At 43.1% G+C, this 16,275-nt stretch overlaps 1 protein-coding gene across 5 annotated transcripts in view; it reads left to right on the forward strand.

Moving 5' to 3' along the window:
• Positions 1-16,275, forward strand: part of STX11 (syntaxin 11) — a 49,603-nt gene that overhangs the window by 1,171 nt on the left and 32,157 nt on the right. The window contains exon 3 of one of the 5 annotated variants that reach the window (XM_060614462.3): positions 2,842-3,133. The exons of 1 other annotated variant lie outside the window; for it this stretch is intronic. The gene's annotated coding sequence lies outside the window, so the exon portion shown is untranslated. Of the gene's footprint in view, positions 1-2,841; positions 3,134-5,895; positions 7,233-7,322; positions 7,590-16,275 lie in introns of those variants that run through there. 3 more of the 5 variants (XM_060614463.3, XM_060614464.3, XM_060614460.3) reach the window with 3 other exon arrangements.

The raw sequence follows: 16,275 nt of genomic DNA on the forward strand, positions 1-16,275 counted from the left end.
CCATGCACAGAAAAATAAGCTTACTAGACAATAAGAAATTTACTTTTCTATGAGTTATCTGTTGCATTCTTTTATTTTTTTTTTTGTAAGTTTTCTAAGCTTATATAGATTTAGACATTGCTCTTTGAGGGTAGGTAACCGGATAAGAGAAATCCCTTGTTTTGGATAGTCCTTATTTTTCAGTTCTTCTGTGGTCTTTGATGTTGTTCTTGGATTCTCTATTGGTGGTTAAGAGCATGAACTTTTGTGTTGGACACCAGGATTTGAATCTAGGGTCCTTTGCTTGCTGGTGCTGTGGCAGTGGACAGGAGGCTTTAAGGCTCATTCTTCCCCTGTCAAATGGGGTTGGGTTGTACACACTTCATCAATTTGTGATGAAAATTAAACAAGATAATATATGAAAATGTTAGCATAGTGCTTGGCACACTGCAACTGATGAATAAGTATCAGTTAACTTTAATATAGGTATTAGCATTATGGGGTTTACATATTTTTAGATGAGCTGATGTCTGCTAGTAATTGTACAGTTAAACACTGAGCTTCAAAGGGTATCTTAGTCCATGTAGGCTTTACGCTATATAGGAAAAATACTCTAGACTTTATGGCTTATCAATAGCAGAAATTGATTTGTCACAGTTCTGGAGACTGGGAAGTCTAAGATCAAGGTGCCAACAGATTTGGTGTCTGGTGAGAGCCCGCTTCCTCGTTCATAGATGGCCGTCTACTTGTTGTGTTCTCGCATGACGGAAGGGGAAAGAGAGCTCCGTGGCACCACTTTTATAAGAACATGAATCTCATTCTTGAGGGCTCCATCCGCATGACCTAATCACCTCCCAAGGTCCTCCTTCCTAACACCATCACGTTGGGGATTGGATTACAACATGAATTTTTGGCAGGCACCATTATTCGGTGTAGAGGGAGGGGTTAGAAACTCCAGTAAGCTGTGTATATTGAGTAATGATGGCTGGTTTGTAGTACTGAGGTATAGATTTTCTCCCATATCAAGAAGTAATTTAAAGCTTATTAGATATTAAAATATTTAATATCTTAAAAATTAACTGAATTGTTTTATAGTCTTATTTATATGTATTTCCATAAATAATATTTTATGTAGAGAAGATAAATGCAAAAAGATTTGCCTATGAATCAGTATTTTTCTAATCTGAGTGTGCTGGAGAAAAATCTATATTATATGACATATGACATGGTTTCTTCATAAAGCTAACCAGTGCACTGATATAAGAAGATGCTAAAATTATCAGGGAATATTTTTCTAAGGACTGTAGGTATAAAATTTTCAGAGCAGGGATTTGGACACTGTGGTCTAGCTACTGATAAAGGATGCTGTATCAGGGTCCCATCAGGAAACAGATGGCACATTCAAGTTAGAATTATTCCGTGAAGGTTTATAAAGAAAGGTAATATTTAAAGGCATAGGCAGACTGGAAACTATATGTATTCTATATGTGATACCCCAGATCTGAGAATCACGAGTAGGGAGAGATATTCAGAACCAGGAAGGAGAGGGAATCATGTAGAACAGACCACTTTAGAAGAACAGTGACCTGTGGAGAACACAGAGAGCCCTTCTGTTTCAAATAAATTCCTGGACCCCATCCGGCTGCTTCTGCTCTCCTGCTAGATCCCCCTATTGGCCAAGCCCAAGAGAAGTTAAAGGGTAGAGGAAACTATTGCAATAGCCCATAGAGATCAACCACCCAGGGTAGAGCATAGGATGGTGAGAGGTAGAAAGTAGACGTGAAGGGGCAAACAGAAGATGCCTGCATACATGTTGACATTATAAAAATCTAGAATTTACTTTTTCTTGTTATTATATTTATTGGTGGTGAGTGCTTATAAAAGAGTTGAAGCTTTATAAACATGCGCTGCACAAGATCCTTACAGGAATTAAATTTTAAGCTACTTTTTGAACAATGGAAGAAAAAAACCGTAGCTTAAAATCCATGTTTTGTTAAAAACAAGTAAACAAACAAACAGTGCTAGATCTCCTAAATCTCATTATGCCTGGGTGCCATAGACCATTTAGATGACTCTAAAATGTCATCTCAGTGCCCTGAGCTCCAAAGTTCACAAGCTCACTTGTGTCATTCATTCACTCATCTTTCAACAAATATTTACTGACAGTCTCTAATTATTGTGTTAAGTTTTGGGTAAAAAGTAGTAAACTGGCAAAGTATTAAGTGGAGGCATAATCTCCATTCTGAATCTAAGAATATTTTATTAAACCAATGGTTTAGTAGAGAACAGTTTTGAATCACATAGAGAAAGATTTAAATAGTTTAGTAACTCTGTGTTCATAAAGATAATCAAGAGGGACAGAACCATGTGATCACTGAAAGTCCAAACATAATATTAAAACATAAAAATTTGAGACTTTGCACAGCAGCCATTTACGTAGTAAGGGGCCACAGACTTTTTAGGCAGCATAGTCCCTCCCTCCCAAAGACCTTTATCTTAAATTTTAAGGTGTCCAATTCTGGAAAAGCTGATCAAATATGAATTGTGAGACAAAGCACAGGGTGCTAACAGGATCTGGAAAGCACTGCTCAATATAGTAACCAAAGAACCATCTGCAATCATGCTAATTTCCTACTCTGCACAGTCCAATGCAGTGGGCACTAATAACCATTAGTTACGGTGGCTCTTATGCACTGAAAATGGCACTGAGACTAAGGAACTGAATTTGAAATTTTGCTTCATCTTAATTAATTTAAATTTAAATAGCTACATGTGGCTACAATAATGGACACTGAAGATCTAGAACAAGATGTGCAAGATGGGGCTTGCTGATTCATTTAACCTCATTTCCTTTTTTGACAGGGCTAACAACAGCTGTTCATTTACTCATACACCATCATGTGCCTAGCAGCATAGAGAGGAATTTCCATAGGGAGGAAATCAAAGATAGGTTTAAGAAGATAACAAGTGTTGGCAAGGAGATGGAGAAATCAGAACCCTTGTGCTTTATCTGGATTTACCCTAGAGTCCTCATCCATATTCATAGTTCAGACTGGAGGTGAGAGCCAACCTTTCCAGAAAAAAATGTATAAAACATAGGAGACCTACCTGGAAGCCTAGCAGGAGGTAGGCACATCAGCTGCAGAAAAGCCAGGTCAGTCTAGACTTTGTCATTACCAATATCTTCATCCCTTCATAATCTAAGTCTCAAAGATGCCACTCCCTCATAACCAACTTGCATTTTTCCAACTGAATCTTTCTAACCCCGTCACTGCACAACTTCTTGACACCCTGGAGCGTCCAATCCATTAACCTAACACCTTTCCACTTTGCCTCAACACCATCATTCATGTCCTCTCTTCTCTCCCTCCTTGGTTTAAATGCAACGGTCCTTCCTTATAATTATTCTCTTGCATAGATGCCCCATGCTCTTGTCCTCTCTCCTCCATCCTATTCAGCTGGCCAACACTAAACTCTGCTTGTATCTAGACCTCTGCCTAGCATTATTTGTACCCAAGTAGGCAAATGAGACTGGTCAGAACACGTAACTATTCTGACTGGTCTCCCTTTATATCCATGATCTGTGACTTCAAATGGACCCTATTGTTATCCAGCAATCTGACTATATTTTCAAAGTTCATTTACTCTCTCACAACCCCTGGATGATGTTTCAAGCTGACTACCCTCTTCTCAAACTTCCGTCTCTACTCCTCACTCTCCACCAATAACTTTGCCTCTTCACTGAGAAAACATATTCCTGCCTCCACATTCACCAGCATCTGTGCCCATATATTCTGCCTCTCCTCCTGCAATCAGAAAAAAATTCTATCTTCTCCAATTTAACCCCAACATTGCACGTGCATTGGATTCCATCGTTGCTCATCTGCTCAAGAACATTGCTTCAGTAATGATCTTTTCTCTCCCGCATCATCACTTGTTCCTTCTTTTTTTGGTTTATGTCCATGAGCATACAAACAGGTGTATCTTCTAATTAAAAATAAAAATCTCCCTCTTGACCTTATATTTCCTTCCAGCCTTTGCCTCGTTTTTCTGTCTCCATTTACTCTTTTTTTTATTCTCTCTGGGCCCAATCCAGACACCACCCAAATCTTTCTTATCAAGTGTGCATTGAGCTCCACATGGCCAAGCCCATCGCTCAGTTTTCAGTCCTAATTTTACCAACTTTAGCAGTGTTTGATAGAGTTTGCTCATTCTTGAAACATTGCTTTCTTTCACGTGGCTTCTGGAGCACCATTCTTTGTTAGTCTACCTCCTGTATCACTGATTATGCCTTTTCATTCTCCTTTTTTTGATTCTTCATCCTCCTTGATCCCTGACCTTTGGAGTGCCCCATGGCTCAGACTACAGACATCTAAATTCTACCTGCACACCACCGATACACTAAAGACTTCCCAATTGATATCATCATCCCAGACACATCTATCCAAATGCCTTCTTGACAACTCAAACTTAAAGTGTCCAAAATGTAACTCTTCGTTCCCAGCAATCTCCCCTCTCCTCCCCCCAGCCCACGACTTCCTGCTCAAGCAGTCTTCCTGGTTAGCGTAAGGAACCTCTTTTCTTCTAATTGCTCTGGGTAAAAACCTTAACTCACTTCTTTTACTCTCTCATGTCCTGCACCCAATTAATCAACCAGTCGTGTCAGCTTCTCTTTGGGAATATACCCAGAACCTGCCCACTTCTTACCAGCTCTACTGCTATGGTTTTCTATCAGTCAGGGTTGTCCAGTGAAACAGAACTGTATGCAAATATATATATGAAACATTACAGAGGCTGAGAACTTCCAAGATCTGCAGTAGGCAAGATGGGGACCCAGGAAAGTTGGTGGTATAATTCCAGTCTGAGTCCGAAGGCCTGAAAAGCAGGAAAGCAAATGGTATAACTTCCAGTTTGAGGCCAAGTCTGAAGGCAGGAAAAACTTGATATCCAAGCTCAAAGACAGGCCTAGACAGGATCAATTCTCCCTTACCCAGCCTGCTGTTCCATTCAGGCCTTCAACAGATTGGATGACACCCACCCATATTAGGGTGGGCAATCTGCTTTACTCATTCTATAGATTCAAATGTTAATCTCATCTAAAACACTCTTACAGACACATCCAGAATAATCTTTACCCAATACCTGGGCACCCCATTGCCTAGTGGAATTGACAGATAAAATTAACAAGCATGGTTTCCTAACTGGTCGGCCTTCTTCCATCCTCTCCCCCTAACTGGTCAACACAATAGCAAATTAAAAAAAAAAAAAAAAAAAAAAAAGCCGTATCAGGTCACTCCTCTACTACAAATTCTTCAATGTCTTCCTTTCTCAATCAGAGTAAACTTTTAAAGCTATCATGACCACCAAGGCCCTACGTGCTCCATTCTCCAACCCTAGCTCCATCACCCATCCATCCATTGTTCTCCCCCCACCCCCCATTCTGTTCTACCCAATTTGATACTAATCCAAGAAGCCAAAAATGCTCCGGCCTCAGGGCCTCTACACCTACAATCTCTCTGCCTGAAATGGTCATACCCAAATATCCACATTACTTCCTCTTTCAACTGTTTTTGTTTTGTTTTGTTTTTTTATCTTGGAAGCCTTTGAAATAAACTTTTTTTTTTTTTTTTAGTTTATTATAGCACCGTTCAATCTCTCTTAATTTGCTTTACTTTTATTTAAAATTTTTTTTAATGTTTATTTATTTTTGAGGGAGGGAGAGACAGAGCATGAGTAGGGAAGGGGCAGGGAGAGAGGGAGACACAGAATCTGAAGCAGGCTCCAGGCTCCGAGCTGTCAGCACAGACCCCGACGCAGGACTGTAACCCATGGACTGTGAGATCATGACCTGAGCCAAAGTCGGATGCTTAACCGCCCGAGCCACCCAGGTGCCTGTAGCTTTACTTTAAATAAACGTTATTTTTTAGAACAGTTTTAGATTTACAGAAAAATTGCAAGGACAGTATAGAGTGTTTTCATAAACCTCGTACCCATTATTACCTCTCCTATTATTACCATCTTCTAATTAATATGGCACACCATCACAACTAACGAACAAATCTTGATACTATATTGCTAATGAAAGTCCATCCTTTATTCACGTTTCCTTACTTTTTACCTCATGGCCCTTTTCTATTCCAGGATCCCATTCAGGATCTCATGTATATATTTAGGTGACATGTCTCCTTAGGCTCCTCTAGACTGTAGCAGTTTTTCAGACTTTCCTTGTTTCTGATGACATGGACAGCTCAGAGAAATATTGGCCATGTATTTTGGAGGATGTCCCTCTGTTGTCACATTTTTCTTATAAGAACTGGGGTCATGGGCTTGGGGGAGGAAAGCCACAGAGCTAAAGTGACATTTTCATCACATCATATCATGAGCACATACTATCAATATGATTTATGGCTGTGAATATGGACCTTGATCTTCTGGCTGAGGTGGTGTTTCCATTGTGAACTTATTCTTTATCTCCTTTCTACGCCTTGTATTTTGGGAGAAGTCACTATGGGCAGGCCATACTTAAGGAGTGGGAAGTTATGCTTGTCCTTAAGGGTCGAGTATCTACATAAACTTTCACGAATTCTTCTGCAGGGGAGATTGATCTCTTTAGCATTTATTTATTTATTCAACTACTTATACCATTAGGAACTCATGGATTTTCTTCTTACTTCGGATTGTGGTCTAATACTACTTTATTGTCTGTGTGTGTTTAACATTCCCTAACTTTTAAGTCTCAGTCTTATTTTCAAGGTACTTACCACCATTTAGCGTAATGTACACTTTACGTGTTTGTCTTTCCCCACTGGAATGCCAGGTCTTCGAAGTCACGGTCTTGGTATTTTTAACCACGGTAAGTATCCTCAGCCCTTGGGTGGACGCTCATTTGGTACTGAATGAATGAATGAATGAACGAAGCCGGCTGGGGTTCTAGCTGGGGTTCTGGCCCACTTGAGGCGGGTGAGTCCAAGAGGGATCTGACTTGGCGGTGCTCAGCCCCGTTTTATACGCTCAGGCTCGCGGCCCGCCGCCTCGCGGGTCGCCGCAGGTGCACGGCTGGGGGCCACACCCACACTCAGAACCAGTGCACGCGGCCGCGCCCCGCGGAACGCAGCGGCCGGCAGACGTCACCGGCGCGAGGGGGATTCCTGGGGAAAGTCCGGCGCCCCCGGGCCCCTCCCCGCAAGGAGGGTCGGGGAGCAGGTGAGGCGCCTCGGGCCGCCACGGAGACCGTCCGCGGGCGCACAGGCGAGGTGAGGCTGCAGGAGCGGCGCGGCCCCGGGCTGCCGGCCCCCCGGGCTCTCGCCCTCCGGGCGGGGCGGGGACGGGCGCGCGGGCGGCCGGCGCCGTCGTCCCGGGGCGGGGCCTGCTCCCCCAGCTGTGGGTGCTGCCGACGCTGCTGGGGGCTGGGTCGGCGGCGCCCTGATGCGGCGGCAGCGGCGCGGTGCTCGCGGGGCCGCGGAGGACCCCGGCCTGGGCCGCGGGAGGCGCCGGGATCCCCGCCGCCAGGAGTCGCGCGACAGGTTTCCTTCCTTCTCACGACGCCCAGCGTGGGACCGGCGCCCGCGCAGGACATAGCTTCTCGGTTCGCACGCTCGGTCCCGTACCTGGTTCGTTTTTTCCCCTTGTGCCTCTTTTTCTATCCCTAAGCGCCCCAGGAGGAGCGAGGACGCGCCCCGCTGAGTTGTGCGCCGAGAGCTGCGGGGGGGCGTCGGGGTGGCCTCGCTGGATGGGGCGTCGAGGGATGTCCCGGGGAGGGATTTCGGGTCTGGCCCCGGTGCTCACGCCGCCTTTTCGCGCCTCGAGAAACACGGCCTTGGGTTTCTTATGTACATCAGAGTGATTTTTTTTCTCCCAGTGGGCAAGGGACTGCGCATTTAGGGCTTCACAGAAATTCTTTCAGATACCTGTTGATAGGCTTGTGGCACAAAGTCTCTAAGTAAGACTACTTTTGTTTTAAGTCGAAAGGCTGAGGTTGTTTTGAATTACTGGGGACATTACTTCGGTGTGATCGTCTGTTCACTCCCTATTTTAGCTTGCGCTTTCTCAAAAACACCCGAATGGGTGCTTCTTGACTTGAACTTGACATAATGACTCAGGAGCCAGGAAATACGAAGAAATTGATATTGCCTTGAAATAGTTCCTTCCAAGCCCACATAAGACTTTTTTCTTTTAGAAGAATGAAGACAAGTAGTGGCAACGTGACTTCAAGAACCACACCGTCCCGGGAGGGAATTCTAGACTTCGCTGACACTAGCTGAGATCTGTTATTACTTCCTGTGGTTCTCATGCACTTGTTTAAGCCTTTCTCAGCAAAGGGAGGAGTTGTTATTTCCACCCGGGTATCCAAAGATGAGTCACAGGGCTGCTCTTTTAAGTTGAGTCTTTGTTAATGAACTTTTGAAAAGTGAGGTTTGCTCTAGGTGTGTGTAAAGGAAGATTCAGATGTGAAATGCATTCAGTGTTAAACTCGAGCTAGTGGTATCGGAAGTTAACAGTTCAAGTTTTCAGTTTCCTAAAGTGCCTGATGGTACAGCATACCAGCTAGGGTCACTAGGCTGATGTCAGATAACCATTGAAATCATGTGCTTTGCCACAGAGGCCCAAGAGAAAATGAAGTTCATTATTCAATAACTGTATGTTAATACTTTCAATGGTATGGTATGGTAGAAATATGCCATTATACAAAGTGATTGAATGTCACTCTCTGAATCCAAATAATTTGGACAGTTTGTCTTTAGTAAGTTAGTGCCACGTGAAAATTTTTGAAGACGGTGGATACCAGTTGGAGCTGAGAAATTAAAATATTTAAGCTGAGAGGTCCCATTGCTCTTGGGAAGGAACTGTACTGTCTCCAAGCTTAGTGGAGAAGAGGACAGCATCTCTGTTGGAGGCGAGTTGAGCTGAGGTCAGCGCAACAAACAGGTATCAGGCACCTTCTTTGTGCCACACTCTTCACAGAGCTCTGGTTATGTAATTGTGAATACGACAGGATGTTGCTGAAAAGGGCCATAAAGACTAGTGTGGAAGGTTGGAAGAGCCAACGAGGGAGATGGGAGCTATGACCAATCTATGCCCACAGTAGAGCTTCTGTCCCAATACGACTGGTGTTTGTGCAGATCTGAGATTTTGAATGAACAGATTTTGGATGTTTCCTCATTGCTGAAAGAATGAGTAAAGTTTTAAATTTAATCACCTCTTTTGTCGACAGCCTGTTGTGCTTATTCAGTAAGCATTTCATTCAGTGAATGATTTAAAAATGTATTAATTGGAAAGGCATGATTTTTAAAGTGTTTGATAACCATATTTCATATTATTTCGTGGGTAAAAAGAAACCCAGCCTGGTATTACCCCTAGACAATCACAGGTACTTATAATTTACTCACCTTTTAAAAATAAAGTAGTGGGGTGCCTAGGTGGCTGAGTTGGTTAAGCATCCAACTTTGGCTCAGGTCATGATCTCACAGTTTGTGGGTTTGAGCCCCATGTCAGCTCTGTGTGGACAGCTTAGAGGCCTGGAGCCTGCTTTGGATTCTGTGTCTCCCTCTCTCTCTGCCCCTCCCCTGCTCACGCTCTGTTTCTATATCTCAAAAATAAACGTTAAAAAAAATTTTTAAAGTAAAAACAGAGTAGCTAATTAATGGCTTATAATTTTATAACACCATATTGAAGCAACCTACTGATCATTGTTTTTTATAGTTCAAATCAATCTTTTCTAACACACTATTGCCGCACAAGTCAAAATGACTAAACCCACTGCGTCACAGTTTACTGTTGAGACTGAAATCTCCTGAGGTACTTTTGGACTTGATGCCAAAATCTGTTCAATTTCTACAATTCTGTAAGGTATGCAGCTAGTGAGGGAAACAATACTAAATTTGAGATAACTCTAATTTCCATATTTCTTTTCTCTCTTGAGGGCCTCAAAGTTACTTTATCTATGGGGAAGAAAGGGTTGAGTGTGTTCTTCATCGCTGTACTCCCTGGCCTTGGTACAGGCATTACTGGTGGCAGGTGTTAGGAAGTATTTATTAATTGAATAATGAGCCTTAATGTAAAAGGGGGAGTTTTCAGGCAGAGGGAGGGATAGTCAGCCCAGCAGAAGGATCAACATTGTGTTGTCAGGGAACACCAGCCTGGTCAGTGTGGCACGGGGTGAGAGCTGGGGAGACAGATTGGGCCGCATCACAAAGGCCCATGTGCCATGTTGGACCTGTGACTTTATCCTGTGGAAGACTTCAGCAGGTGAATGATATCGTCAGATATGTGTTTTGGAAAGACAATTTAGAATCAAGATGGAGAACAGATTGGATGAACACAACTCTAGCCTTAGGGGACACACAGGAGATTACTATAATATTTGAGAAGAGAAATTGGAGAAGGCTTGAGTCAGGCAGTGATGGTGAGGAGTGGAAAAGAGGGAAGGAGCTGATGTGTTTAATAGGCAGAACTTGGCTACATCTTTAGAGGTGGGCAGTGAGAGGAAGTTTAGGATGACTCCTACATTCCTAGTTAATGACTAAGAGTGGGATGTAAGTGAAAGAATAGGTGTGCTAAATGAGGGCCTCATTCAGCGCTTGGCACATAATCAGTGCTCATTAAGTTTTTGAATGAATGAATAATAACAACAACAACAACAATAGCTAAAATGTTTATCGGTGCCAGGCACAATTCTAGGCTCATTATATGAACTCGGTCTTTTCCTCCTCACTGAAATCCTGTGAGATGGGTGCTATAATTGACTGCTTTTGACAGGTGAATGAAGTGTAATGTTAGTAATTGATAGAGGTAGGAATTGATCCCAAGCGCTTAGCTCCAGAACTTACATTCTGAACCACACTGCTTTGCTATGGTATCTCCAAGAATGAATGAATGAATGAGTGAACGAATGAAGTCTCAGACACTGTGGCAAACTCAAACTGGAGTCACTGTCTTGACGCCAACAATTGTTCCTCATTCAGGGTTAGCCCGATATATAAAATGGGCCCTCAGAGGCTCTGTTGTGCTGCATGGCACCCCTCCCCCTTGGTTCACCCCAAGGAATATCTGGTTGATCTAGGAATAGACCTAGAATAATCAGAAAATTTCTCCTGGGAATTAAAACACTTTTATGAAGACTCACTCTCGCTGAAAGTTCCCAGAGCTTCCACAACTACGTCTTCCGAGCTGCCTTGGTTACTACTCTCCCTAGACACTGAATGTTCACTGCTTTGTGTTTCTTAGAGGCAGTCAATGATCTGTTGCTAAAATCTGTAGTATTCCTCTGGGGATACTAGAAAGGCTGAAATAGAAAGGGGAAATAGAAAGCCTGGCCCGGGGGTATTAATCTACAGAGCAGGGTCCAATGGTACAAGAATTACTAACAAAATTCAGGCAGGTGCATAACTCAAGTCTTACACTCCTGTTTTGTGGTCTGCCTTCTAGGGCCTGTTTTGTTCTGGTTTTACCCTGAAGCTTACCTGCCCCTCTTGTCTCTAACTTCCAGAACCTTATTAAGTGAAGCTGGCTGGCAGTGTCCCTGTCCTCTTGACTTTAACTGAGCAAAATGGCTCGTACTTCTAGGGATTAGGGCCTGTTTTCTTTCTTTTTATTTTTAATGTTTATTAATTTTTGAGAGAGAGAGAGAGAGCACAGGTAGGGGAGGGGCAGATAGAAGGAGACACAGAATCCAAAGCAGACTCCAGGCTTCTAGCTGCTAGCACAGAGCCCTACGTGGGGCCCGAACTTACAAACTGTGAGATCATGACCTGAGCCAAAGTTGGACACTTAACCGCCTGACCCACCAAGTGCCCCACAGGGCTTGTTTTCTGTTTTCAGCATTCAGGTAGATTCCTTTGGTCTTGATAAGGGTGTTTTTGATAAACAACCCTAACTCCCTCCTTCCCCTCAAAACCTGGCCTCAGCTCTTCACCATTCTCATTGTTTCACGAGTTGGATTAAGACTATGATTTTTGTTCAGGAATCAAGGTCTAATTATCTGTTCCTCACAAGCCTCACTTTGGACTATTTAAAGATTGTAAACACTGAATTATTATTCTACCTAAACAGAATCAGCAAACTCCTCTCTAAGTTTGAAGTTCTAAAATATTTTCTCCATGCATGAAGGAAATGTTTCATTCAGCATTTCTTCAGATTTAACAGGAAATCAAGGTATTTATAGCTTCTCAATATATGAGACTGACATGAAGCCTTCTGGATTGATCTAGCCCACATGTTTACCCCTTGGTCTGAATCCCTGTATACCTGTCTGTAATTCATTCAGTGCTCAAATAATAAGAAAGGGAAGAGTTTGGGTTAGTATTTTACGTGGGTCTGTCTTGCTTCTTCATTTTGATTGTGGTTTCTCTGTAAGCAGAGAATCACTGGGGCTGGGGGCTTTCATAGGTCTGTCAGCTTCCTTCCAGTTTTAACCATTCCGGGACTTTTGCTGATAATAAAACCATCTGTCAGATGAAGTCATTTGTTAACCACGCCGTCTACATCTGTAAATACTAGACGTTATTTGTATATCTCATGTAAGTTCTTGGTAACGTTCAATAATTTGGTAACTTCTAACATAAAGCATAGTTTTAGAATTGGTAATTTCTTGTTATCCTCCTTGAGCTAACTCAATGTTTTCAACTTGATTTGTGTACTGTTTTGTTTTGTTGTTTCTTTTCAGTGGCTACAGTATCCAGGTAATGCAGAAAATACTAAGTTGCCTGGAAAAGTATTCCTCCTTTTGTATACCCAGCTGTTTTACTTGTTTCTCTGCTCCAGGATGTAAAGTGATATTCCATTACTCATTGCATAACTTATTGGGCAAAAATGTGAATTCCGACTTTACAGAGTAGTGGAAATTGCTCTGTTGCTATCTTCATATGGAAACGGAGTAAACAAGTATTATTCTGTCTACTGTTTCAGTTTCAGGATTGCAGCAACGCATGTGTCACCTGGTTTTACTTCTAATTTTTTTTTATTACGTGCCCAGGTGTATTGATTAGTGACACAGATCTGTTGATTTGAGAAAGTAGGACACAGTGTGTAAGCTGAATCATATCATGTTGGTAAATCCCTCCTGCCTTCCCTGATTACTGCATGGTAAACCAGGGCCTAGCTGATAATACTATACAGCTCTTCATTAGTTACAAAATACTCTCATATATATTTCCTCTTTTCCTTCTCATAAAAGCCTGGCAAAAAGTATTATTGTTGTTATCTGTATTTGAGGTCTATACATGAGGAGGGACACTCTTGGAGAAATTAAGTGACCACCCGATTTCTCTAGAAGTAAGGTGCAGATGCCCACTCCTGTGCTGTCGCTACCTGACTGAAAAAGGCAACTTCACGCTCTTAGTTCAAGTTTCCTGAAAATAGACTGTGAGATTTGCGTACAGGGGGTTTATTGAGAGGTGCTGTGGGAACAGCGCTTGTCAGGGAGAGAGAGCAGCAGGATTATGCAGAGGGAGGAACTGAACCGCAGTGCAGGTACAGTGGTGGGCCCAGCCTTGGAGCTGGAATGGCCCTTCAGAATTGCTCTGCCAGCACACGAGCTGTTCATCTGCATGCCCTGCCTAAACAGGTCATTGGTTGCAGGCCACACCAGGCAGAAGGTGCCGTCTTGGAGCGAGCAGCTTTCCTTCAGTCAAGGGCAGTTCCTCGAGCTGTGAGCCTTCGGTAGTCAACATTTCTGGCAACTGGGAGAATGAGGGCCTTGGTCCTAAAGGGATCAGAGTCTCACATCATCCACAACTGTTGTACGGAAGGGAATGTTTTTCTCTGCAAGGGCCTTGCTCCTGTCTTTCTGGCCCAGATGGTTGCCCTGCTGAGTGGAGCCCAGAAAGTTGGCATTTTTTCCAAGGCCCTTAAAGATTTAGAATGGCTGACCGGGCAGCAGGAAGGTAAAGTAGCCTTACTCCCAGGAAGGTTAGGAGCCTGGTGAAGGAGGGCCAGGATGGGCGGAGTGGTGGTACCTGGTAGAGAAGTAACCTCTGACGCCACAGCTAACGGGAAGCCCTTATCTGTCTGGACCCAGAACAGAAGTGGAATGCATGCTAGTCTTTGCTGTAATTCAGGGCTGTAACATTGTTGAATGGATATTAAGCTACGTTTTCTCTCTTTTTTCTCCCTTCTTCCCTTTCTCATTTTTCTATGCCTTTGAAAAACCCCAGAACAGTCCAGTGACTCTCAACATGTAGCCTGTAGATTATAATCACCAGAATTACCTGAGATCTCTAAAAACAACCCCCATAGACCCAAACTCTTATGCGTTTGCTGGTGACCAAGAATATTGAGATTTTTCAAATTAGCAAGAAGTTAATGAAAACCAGGGGGCCGCCTGGCAGGCTTCATATAATGACACTCACCCCTAATCTTTCATAGCAAAATCCTGGTGTGGCCAAGAGAGCCTGCCCCAAATTCTTTGGCTGGCATCTGCCCCAGATTGCTGGAAAGAGAGTGATGATTCTGACTTGGCCTTTTAGTAGCTGGGTGAGAGATGCCAAATTCCTTGAATAGTCACAGGGGGGAAATCAGTGATTTTATAGGAATCAGAAAACTTTCTAGGAGAATAAGAAGGTTCCAAGAAGTTTTATGTCAGATAAAGCTTTGAGGTACTGTCTGCTAACTTTAAATGACCATACAGGGGCACCTGGGTGGCTCAGCCCATTGAGCATCTGACTGTTGATTTTGGCGCAGGTCATGATCCCAGGGTTGTGGAATCAAGCCCCACATTGGACTCTGTGCTGAGCATGGAGCCTGCCTAAGATTCTCTCTCTCTCTCTCTCTCTCTCTCTCTCTCTCTCTCTCTCTCTCTCGGTGCCTGGATGACTCAGTTGGTTAAGTGTCTGACTGGCTCAGGTTATGATTTCATGATTCATGGGCTCAAGCCCCCCATTGGGCTCTGTGCTGACAGCTCAGAGCCTGGAGCCTGCTTGGCATTCTGTGTCTCCCTCTCTTTCTGTCCCTCCCCTGCTCATGTTCTGTTTCTCTCTGTCTCTCAAAAATAAATAAACATTTATAAAATTAAAAGGAAAAAAGATTCTCTCTCTCTCAACCCCTCTGCTCCCTCTGCCCCTCTCCCACTCTTGCATGGGCATGCACACATGCTCTCTTAAAAAAAAAAATTTTTTTTTTTTTATTTTTTTATTTTTTTAATTTTTTTTTTCAACGTTTTTTATTTATTTTTGGGACAGAGAGAGACAGAGCATGAACGGGGGAGGGGCAGAGAGAGAGGGAGACACAGAATCGGAAACAGGCTCCAGGCTCTGAGCCATCAGCCCAGAGCCTGACGCGGGGCTCGAACTCACAGACCGCGAGATCGTGACCTGGCTGAAGTCGGACGCTTAACCGACTGCGCCACCCAGGCGCCCCCAAAAATTTTTTTTAATTAAATGACCATACAAAAGGATGAGAGAGAGAGAACTATGAACAGGAAAATACATTATCTTATTCATTGAAATTGGGAATAATTATTGTTCTTCAAAGGGAAAAGCACTTTTAAACCTACTGATTCTGAGTCCGGTCATTGCAGGAAGTATTAGTCGCCTAAAGAAGAGTCTGATAAATTCCTAGGACAATATGATGCTATATGCTGGGCGCTTCGGGGTACATGGCAAACACAGCAGGTATAGCCCCTGACCCCCTGGAACTTATGGGCGAGCAGACAGGATAGACAGTAAAACAATTAACAATAGAATACAATAAATATCAGGAAAGAGGAAGTGCCACAAAGTGTGAGATCATAGAATCAGTCCTCCAGCTTAGTCTAAGGTCAGAGAGTTTCCCATTCTTGTGAAACATACAGGAATAGGAGCTATGAGGCTGGCTTTGGTGATAAGACAAAGGACCTCTTTTTAACAAAGGAAAATCTTTCGGTCTAATTCAAAATTGGCCGATCCTTCACGTGTGTGTGTGTGTGTGTGTGTGCGCGCGCGCGTGTGTGTCTGTGTCTTTCTGCCTGTCCAGTGTGTAAGCACACGTGTTGACGAAGAGAGATCAAGAAAATCACTCCTTCATTTAATGACTAAAATAGATAGCAAAGAACAGAGAAGGAAGTCGGTTTGCATTTCATTCGATGTGCCATTGCCCAAAGTTAATTAATATTTTAATATGTAGTAAAAGAAGATAAATTCAGGGCTCTGAAAATCATGAGCTTTATATCACAACTTTTTAAAAGTTAATTTTAAGAATCTGAAGATTCTGGCCCAGGAGGGTGCTTGACAGATTTGCCTTGGGTTCTGTTACAGACCCAGTTTGAGGCACATTTGCTCAGTGGTCAGTGTCTGTTCTTCTCTTCTTCCTGCAGCAGTGGTTTTT

Source organism: Panthera onca, chromosome B2, assembly GCF_046562875.1.
Source record: "Panthera onca isolate mPanOnc1 chromosome B2, mPanOnc1 haplotype 2, whole genome shotgun sequence".
NCBI classification, from domain to species: Eukaryota; Metazoa; Chordata; class Mammalia; order Carnivora; family Felidae; genus Panthera; species Panthera onca.